At 39.2% G+C, this 8863-nt stretch overlaps 1 pseudogene; it reads left to right on the top strand.

Annotated features, from left to right (window-relative positions):
• Positions 1 to 551: 551 nt before the first annotated feature.
• LOC137991842 (uncharacterized) overlaps positions 552 to 8863 on the top strand; it is an 11380-nt pseudogene continuing 3068 nt past the window's right edge.

The following is an 8863-nucleotide window of genomic DNA, read 5'->3' as shown; positions in this document are numbered from 1 at the left end:
ATTGGTTGTTGGAAGCATTTTTGACCATAAAAAAAAGGCACCAAAAATTAAGTATGTCTAAATGCTCCGAAAAAGACAGGTAAAACGTGTCCACCAAAGTATGCATTGCAAAGTTTACCAACTGAAGTTGGGTTTTATTGGTAAGGGGACTGGTCTCACGGAGGTTGTTTTTGTTTTTTTGCAAAGACCACTTATATTCTTGGACAATCAACTTGCACTTGTTCTTGGACAATCAACAAATTGTTGTGAACCCAAAACTACATGTATCCATTCAGTAATTTTAAGTCATGGACATCCATTATTATAATACATGTAGGTAGTTCTTTTGCACATATACATGGAAGGTTAGCTAGGTCAATCTTTATTTATTTATTTATTTATTTATTTGCACATTCGTCATGTACACTGTATATAATGATAAAGAGATGACATAATAGGGCGTCACAGCGGCCATGGAAAGAAATGACAGCCATGCTAGTGGACCCAGCTAATCCTGTGGGAATTGAACTCTGTTTTCATTCAAATACCTTCTTTTGTTTCAGTAATCCAATATGGCTGCTGGTCACGTGAGTGAAACGCTCTTTATAAAGTTACATACATGTTTTAAAAAATGGAAAAAAAAAATGGTAATAAGTACTACAAAAAACAAGGTGAACAGGGGCCAAAACAATCAATTCAGTTCAATTCTTTGCTTATTTTTACATTGCACACTGTAAGCGCTGTGTAAATGGGTTTTCATTACAAGTTAATGACCTCAATGCGTCTAACTTTTAATGCTTCCTTGAAACAAAGTAGGGGATTTTAGGTAAATTTTTATACCCAAAAATGGAAATAAGCTCAATTGAGCAGCGGTTCAAAAAAATAAATGGTATCCTCTCCCTGCTTTGTGATGAAGAGACAGGTCAGCGACATTAATTCCAAATAAGGAAATTTAAAACCTTAAAAAGTCACCAGCTTGAAACCAGAATTAGACGCATCAAGGTTATCACCTTCTTGTTTCCATGATAACCAATAATGTGTTACTTTGGAAAAGTTATTATAACTACACTCTGAATGTCTAAGCCGAGACATTTGTGATCTTGAAGTATGATTGTGCAAACCCTTCCCTTTCAAGGATTGAGGACTCAAATATTCTGGGATTACAAAGAGTAAAACCTGTAAATTCCACTGTGTAAGAGCATTCATCTTCACATTAATGAACCTATCCAAAGATCAAGTTAAGACTATTCACCATCAAAACTGCAGGACTGAATGTACATGTCTGTGGCTTTAGCTTTATACAGTGGATAACCTTTCCTAAACAGGCACTACCACTATGACTGTAGTTTGTAGTAGCTTATGTGACAGACTGACGAGATTATTGGACATTAATTATAATGACAAAGTCATCTCCCATACAGATCACACTTGAATATACATGTAGCTGCAATATCATGATTATACAAGTGTGTGAAAAGTATTCTCATTCACTACTTGCACAAATCCCATATGTAATGCAATACGTTTTGAGGGGTTCTTTACATTAAAAACAATATTAGTTTTTTACTCTTGGGACTGTATCATGCTTCAGTGTTTAAAAGCAAATAACCCCCCCCCCCCTTCCCCCACAACATATTACATTATGGGATGGTGCAAGTAGTGAATTACTGGTTGTTTACCATTTACCAAAAAAATCTCGAAATTTCGGTTGAAATGTAAATGGTAAACCTATTTTGGTCTTCCCAAAGGAAAATTTTCTGGATAAAACGGGATTTCTTGAAAGGTAGTCTAAAATTTCCAAACGGAAAACTTGTTTACCATGTGGATTCCCCCATGATTTTTCCTCCCTCCAGACTCTCTCAGTAAACTTGAACAAATTTTGTGTGTGAACCCAACGAAATTTCCCATTCTGGAGTTTTTGCTCACCATTTGAACAAACCTAGTACCAACCGGTTTCTGCTTGTAAATGGTAAACAACCACTATTATTTATCCACGTAGTCCATTACTGAGTTTCATTGACATGACACAAGTAAAGAAAAGAAAACTATGGCAGTAGAGTGGTGGTGAAACACGAAAGCTCACCTGCTTTTTTAGCCAAACATTTCTCCCTATTATGCTGAATATCTTAAAGACCCTTTGAAAATCTTTCTATTGAAAGCACTGCTTGTAAAACATTATTTTCAAAGAAAGTATTCTTTAAATTTTGAATCCCTTTTGGTGTCAAACAGTACACATACTGGATGCAATAATTGTACATGTTTAATTGTGAGTTAACTAAAACGGAAACCGACTACACAGTGACCGGCTAACAGTACTGATCAGCTCAGGAAGACCAAAGCCCGAAATTCCAGCCAAAAAGTAACGTAAGGCAAAACACATGTCACCAAGTATACTTTCACTTCAAAGTGGTCCCAAATTATCTCTCGTTGTGTTGGGAACATATTTTGTCGATTTTGGGACCACTTTCCCGTCGCCACATTCTTTACGTTTGTAGCCATAAAACAATGTCTATTGCTCTTGAAATACTTACTTTATGCCTCGTTTCACACTTTGAAGCACAAAATTCTCCAGGATAATGCGGATCCAAATCAGTAGAGAGATTATTCTGTTCCTCGAAGAATGCACAAATAGCGCGGCCCGTCGCCATTTTTGTCAGTTAACATTACTAGGGCCCAGGTCACGTCCGTGACGAAAGGACTAAGCTCCGTCCAAATTACAAGTGGCCCCACAAAATGTTTCCTCTGATGACACTACGCGTACAGGGACCTACTCACATTTGCTCGAAGCAAAAGTGCCTAATCAATCCTACTCGAAATGTACTTACTGGACTGTTTACAAAGTCAAAACATCCAAGCTGGATAATACAAAAGATTATGATAGTTTCAGAGCATTTATTGCAAAGCCTTGAGAAAGAAAATCGCTTAACATCATTACATACCTGCCAACTCTCCCGCTTTCCCGGGAGTCTCCTAGTTGGTCATCAAATCTCCCAGTCTCCTACCCTGCGAGCAGAGTCTCTTTCGATCTTCATTGATAAGTCGAGAAGAGGAAAGAAGACTCTGCTCACGGCCTGCACGTTTCATAGCGAGCATGGGTTAACAGTGAATATTGTATTCGATGCCAGTCACGCGTGACCAGTGGCCACAAAACGAAAACAAACAGTCAGGATATTTTCGAAACAAACAAGACAAACGTTCGAAATTCGACAGTATATTTTTGTGAATAAAGCGTTTCAAAGGTATGTTGTTTGCTCACTACGTCAATGTTGTGAACCGTTTTCAAATACGATATGAAACCAACTAAATACTCCCGTTTCACAATAAAATGGTCTCAAGGGATTCTCGAAATCCAAATTAAGAAAACCTTGAACTACGTTCAAAATCATAATACTCCCGTCTCATTTGAAAATAATATAGAATTATATAGAATGGTCCTTAGTCGTGATTCCGAATTCTGGTTTAAAACCATTGTTGCTAACTTTTTTTCAAGCGTTTTCGAATAAAAGTTTGTTAGCGTATGCTATAATTGATAAAAGAATCGTGCGTTAAGGAAATAAAATCGTAAACTCGTGTAAAGAAAGAGGATACCTAAACTTCGAGCCAGGATTCGAGCTAGGATCCGAGCCAGGATTCGAGCCAGGATTCGAGCCAAGATGAGCTTTCTCCGCTATTTATTCTCGAATCTCTCGGTTAGGTTAGGTCTCGAATCGGTTAGGTTAGGTCTATTTAGGTTGCTTCTAGTCTAGTTAGGTCTAGTTAGGGTTAGGGTAGGTCTCGGCTAGGTTAGGTTAGGTCTCGGTTAGGTCTCGAATCCTGGCTCGGATCCTAGCTCGGATCCTGGCTCGAACCCTGGCTCGGATCCTGGCTCCGATCCTGGGTCAGATCCTAGCTCGGATCCTAGCTCGGATCCTGGCTCGAATCCTGGCTCTATTCTTAGTTTATCTCGTAAAGAAAGGCCACGATTATCGCATTGGATTTAAAACAATAGCGCTGCTATTAAATTATAGTTGAAGCGCGACCAGGCTCAATATTTTGCTCGAAAAGTGTATACATTTTCGCATTCGCCAAGCCCCCTTTTTCCTTCATTTAGGTGTTTTCAAAAGGGGTCATTTCATTACATGTCCGCTTCATTAAATTTCCTTCTCATTAGAACTCTTTCGTATGGTCTAGGCGAACGTGACTTACCCCTTATTGGTTCGTATAAATGCATGGAGATGGTTATGAAACTCGACAAGTTCAAAGAGTGCGTTTTTTTTTTGGGAAAATCCAAAAACGGATTTGTGATCTCCGACAATGGATTCTTCAGCGTCAAAAAAAACGCAAAATTCGAAAAAGGACTATTTTCCATGACAACGCAAACCAACAAACCCAGAGTTGCGTGCAATTTGAAAAAAAAAAAGTCGTGCTTAACTGGTTTGTTTTGAAGAAATTCTTCAATGAAAATGCCACCAGAAAAGAAAAATACCTTAACGATTGATGAAAGGAGTGGAGAAAAGCATGTGTCCTAGGGTACAAATCGATTACATAGGGTATTTTTTAGATGTGGGAAAGGTACTCACAATATTATTGCTGTCAAAAACACTTCTAGTGTAATTTCTGGTGTGAATTTGCAGGAAACCTAACTATTTTCGATCTATTCGTGTCTTTGATCGCACGGTAAAATGGCGCGACAAAAAACTTTGGGCTAAACTGTCATGTACGGTAGCTGTTGTGTATCATTTTTCATGGAAAATCGCTTGTCAAAAGTACTTTTTTCAAATCCTTTCCCAAAAACAACGCTGAAGTGGTGAATCTCAAAAATCCGGATTTAGATTTGATCCGAAGTATCCTCCTCGAGTATGGATTTTGGATTTCCCCCAAAAAACACAAAATCCGTTTTTGGATTCAAGAATCCTTTTTCGGGTTTTCCCAAAAAAACGCACCCTTAGTTTCATATTTTTGTCCCTATTTTTAGCCTTGACCCTGCACAAAACACACCTTTTTTCGAGAAGATAACCAATCAAATCCTTCGATTAAATTATGTGCAACTAATTTGCAAACCCGTGCGAAGCAAAAACAAAAGATTGTGCAGGGTCACGGTCAATTCAACATCAATTGCTTTTGAAGGTTTTAAGGTGTCTTAACAAGTCCCTTGATTAACTGTGATCTAAACGCGGCCCTGCTTCCTATTGGTCTTTCTAAACGTGGTCCTAGTTCATCCGATTGTTGCCAAGCAGTCCAAGACCACCTAGAATAAATGTGTAGCAAGTTTCTCTCCGGGAACCGGGGTAGGTCACTCGGACCCCCACACGTTCCCACTTGTAAAATCAGGGTTTGTCAATAAACTTTCATTTTGCGTGATGTTGGCCTGATTTCCGGTTTGCGTGACATTTGTAGCGGACTTCCGGTGCTATGCCCATTTGTGGACTCCTGCTGCTCATTAGTATGGACCGCTTCCCACCAAAACAAAATGGCGGATGTTAATGAGGTTCTAGCCTCATTTGCATCAAAGCCGCCATTTTTAATAAGGTTCCATTCCCATGGAAACTCTATAATTTCCAATATGCAAATTTTATGCAAATGATATGCAGCCGTATGTAAGCGAGGAATACTACTTACCACAAACATAAGATCAAATAAGGGATGGACATGAACACTGAATGCTGAAATTTCCACTACCACTGCAATCACTCGGCCTTGCTACCACAGATCACAGCTGTTCATGCTATACTCTTCTTATTATTACGGCATACCTTATGGCCAACAACGAAAGACCCTTCTGTGAAAAATGTCGCGATCTTGATCAGCACGCCATTTGAACCTATTTTCGCAGTGGAAGTTTGTGATTTGGTGGCTCCCAATCTCGAACCCATAGTCTTCGAGCTTTTTGGACAGCGGGTGAGCGCCTTTAGAGACTCTGGGAAGATAGACTTAAACATTTCTTTTATTGGACGCTTGCATAACAATGACTGTCCGACAGGAAGTCGGTAAGTAATATAACGAAGTACCACACAGGAAGCTCCAGAATTTGGAGGGAGATTCGAAATCTAAAACTAGTTTCAGTGCTGTTTGTTTTTTGTTTTTTTTACCGTCGCTGTCTTCCCCTAACTTAAAGCACCTTGAGACTTAAAGCATCTCAGAAATACATAAGCCACAAAAATAATTAATAATTAAACGTCGGGGTTTGAATTGTCTCCACCCGCTGTTACACGTCGAAACTTTTGGCTGAAACTTGTGTGCAACGGCGTTGCGAAACATGTTTCAGCAGGCGTTGCACCTTGTAACATGGTCGGTTTCGTGAAACTTTTTGAATTTCCGTTGCGAGACAAGTTTCACGAAAAGTAGAACCGCTTTCTACTTCTGCAACGGTCGCAACGATCGCAGTGGTGACAAAAACAAGAGTTTCACCGTGTAACACCACTTTGTGAAACTGGTCTCCCTCGCTCTTGTCACGCTACGCTGCGTAAGCCAATCAGAAACCGGCTAAGACCATGGAAACAACATTTCGAGACCAGTTTCAACGTTTCCGAACAATTTTCGACCTTTTATGTTACAAGGTGCAACACCTGCTGAAACTTTTTTTGCAGCGCCGTTGCACATAAGTTTTAGATAAAAGTTTCAACGTGTAACAGCGGCTTTACACGTTGGAACTTTTAGCTGAAACTTGTGTGCTACGGCGCTGCGAAACAAATTCCAGGAGGCATTGCACCGTGTAAAGTCGGTTTCGTGAAACTTTTTGGAACTTCCGTTGCGAGACAAGTTTCACGAAAAGTAGAATCGCTTTCTACTTCTGCAACGGTCGCAGCAATCGCAGTGGTGATAAAAACAGGAGTTTAACCATGTAACACCACTTCGTGAAACTGGTCTCACTCATGATCAGTCTACCGGCTAAGGCCATGTAAACAACATTTCAAGACCAGTTTCAACGTTTCCGAACGAGTGTCGTCCTTTTATGTTACACGGTGCAAAGTCTGCTGAAACTTCTTTTGCAGCGCCGTTGCACACACGTTTCAGCTAAAAGTTTCAATGTGTAACAGCGGCCTTAAGCAGCTGCTTAACCAGTTTCGACTGATAAATAGCAACCGTTTATAGCTCGGAAATTTTCCCACGCTGCTAAAACCTGATTCCCGTAACTGTTGCAAAAGTACCGTGGGAAAACATTACATCAGTCTCTTTGGGAATAAATTCTGTGGAAAAAGGTCTTGTCGAAGTAATTCAGAAAACAGAAACATAAAATTGTGGTAGAAGAAGACATTGGTGTAATTTCCACAAAAATTTGTCGATCGTGTTGCTTGCACGATGGTATTCTTCACGATGGAATCGAATCCACGCTGAAACACTAAAATACACGTTAAGCGAAAGCGTCAGAAGTTTCATCTTCACTCGCTTTTACAGCTACCCCGCGAGCAGTTAGTTTCTCCTACGCTTCCCGACAGAGAAACCACTGCGAGCTACCCTTAGATTTCCCATCGAGGATGTGCGAACTACGTCATACTCCAGGATGTGCGTTTCGTCTTATTTCGTGGAAAAATATGAAATTATTAGACAGCGGGCTCGCCCAAACGCAGCAGCTACTTAGCTGAACGCTTGCGCAAGCACCAAAACAAGTTTAACAAGACGCTTCCTTAAGCGTTTACTCGGAATACCATATGGCGCAGAAGTAGGGTGATACATTTTGGAAGAGGTAGTTTTTTAATTTACCAAGTACGGAACAAAACAAGTAAATGTTGCTGTAGCCACTTGCTCATTTACAATAACGCGGATAATGTACCGGTGAACATCGCTTAATGATTACAATTGCAAATAAATTCATCAGGGGGAAAGGAACCCCCTTTTAGACCGGGTCCATGGACCTGACCCGTATTTTTTTATTTAATTGTTTTTGTTTGCGTTTTTGCTGCAAAGTGTCCCAAAGCATCTTAATGAGCTTTTTAACCTTAGTAAAGACGATTTCAGCTAATTTGCTTCACTTTTCTTCCACACTACATGTAATAAAAAATTAATTCCGCTCGTACTTTAAAAGAAAAACCTCTTTGACCATCAAAAAGATTTCTATTCGAATTTTTTACCATGCACAAAGTACAAACGTCAAATCGTCAAATCTCTCACGGTGTTGATGGGGAGAAATAAAAATGAAAGCCAATCAAAACTCGTTGTGTCAATAATCACGCGGCATTAAACACGATTATCAAAGGTAAATCACAGACACTGCTCTCATATTTTTTTTCGGAGAGTGGGCAGCTGTGCACAGGCTAGAATGGAAGGGGCCATTTGGATTTTACTTAACCTATGAATGGGATCAAAGACACCAACCCACATCATTTTCCGGTGTGAAAATCTACCGTATTTAATTTAGGAAATATGGTTTTATAATCAATAACTCTGATGAAGACAATATAATGAAATGAAATTATCATTGTAAAATAGCTTACTGCATCGTACATTTATTCAATTTATTATACTGGTAATATTATAAATAACAAATTAATCTTTTTAAATATAAATTTATCTTAATTTCATGGACATGAAACTGATTAGCTTTTTTCCAGAACAGGAAAGAACTTTCTTTATATATTATTCTAGAAAGGGCTTACACTTACTAGGGTTGTACCTGCCTGGAAAATTTCGATCCACTTCGCAAAATAGTAATTTTGGTCCCATTACTATTTTGCCAAATGGATCAAAAATTTCCGGGCGGGTACAACCCTAACCATTTACCAATACAAAAATTAGGCCTAAAAACTTGTGTTTAGGCCTAAGGTTAGCTTAAAGAATGTTTAGGATTCTTTCTGTGTTTCTGTGCGTTTTGTTTCGTTTCACAAATTAGTGTAAGCCCTAATAAAGTTTATCTGATGTATCCAACAATGGACTCCCAAATTAGCCAGCCCCAACATGAACAATATAT

Source organism: Montipora foliosa, chromosome 2 (genome assembly GCF_036669935.1).
Source record: "Montipora foliosa isolate CH-2021 chromosome 2, ASM3666993v2, whole genome shotgun sequence".
NCBI classification, from domain to species: Eukaryota; Metazoa; Cnidaria; class Anthozoa; order Scleractinia; family Acroporidae; genus Montipora; species Montipora foliosa.
This window is presented reverse-complemented; position numbering and strand designations above follow the sequence as displayed.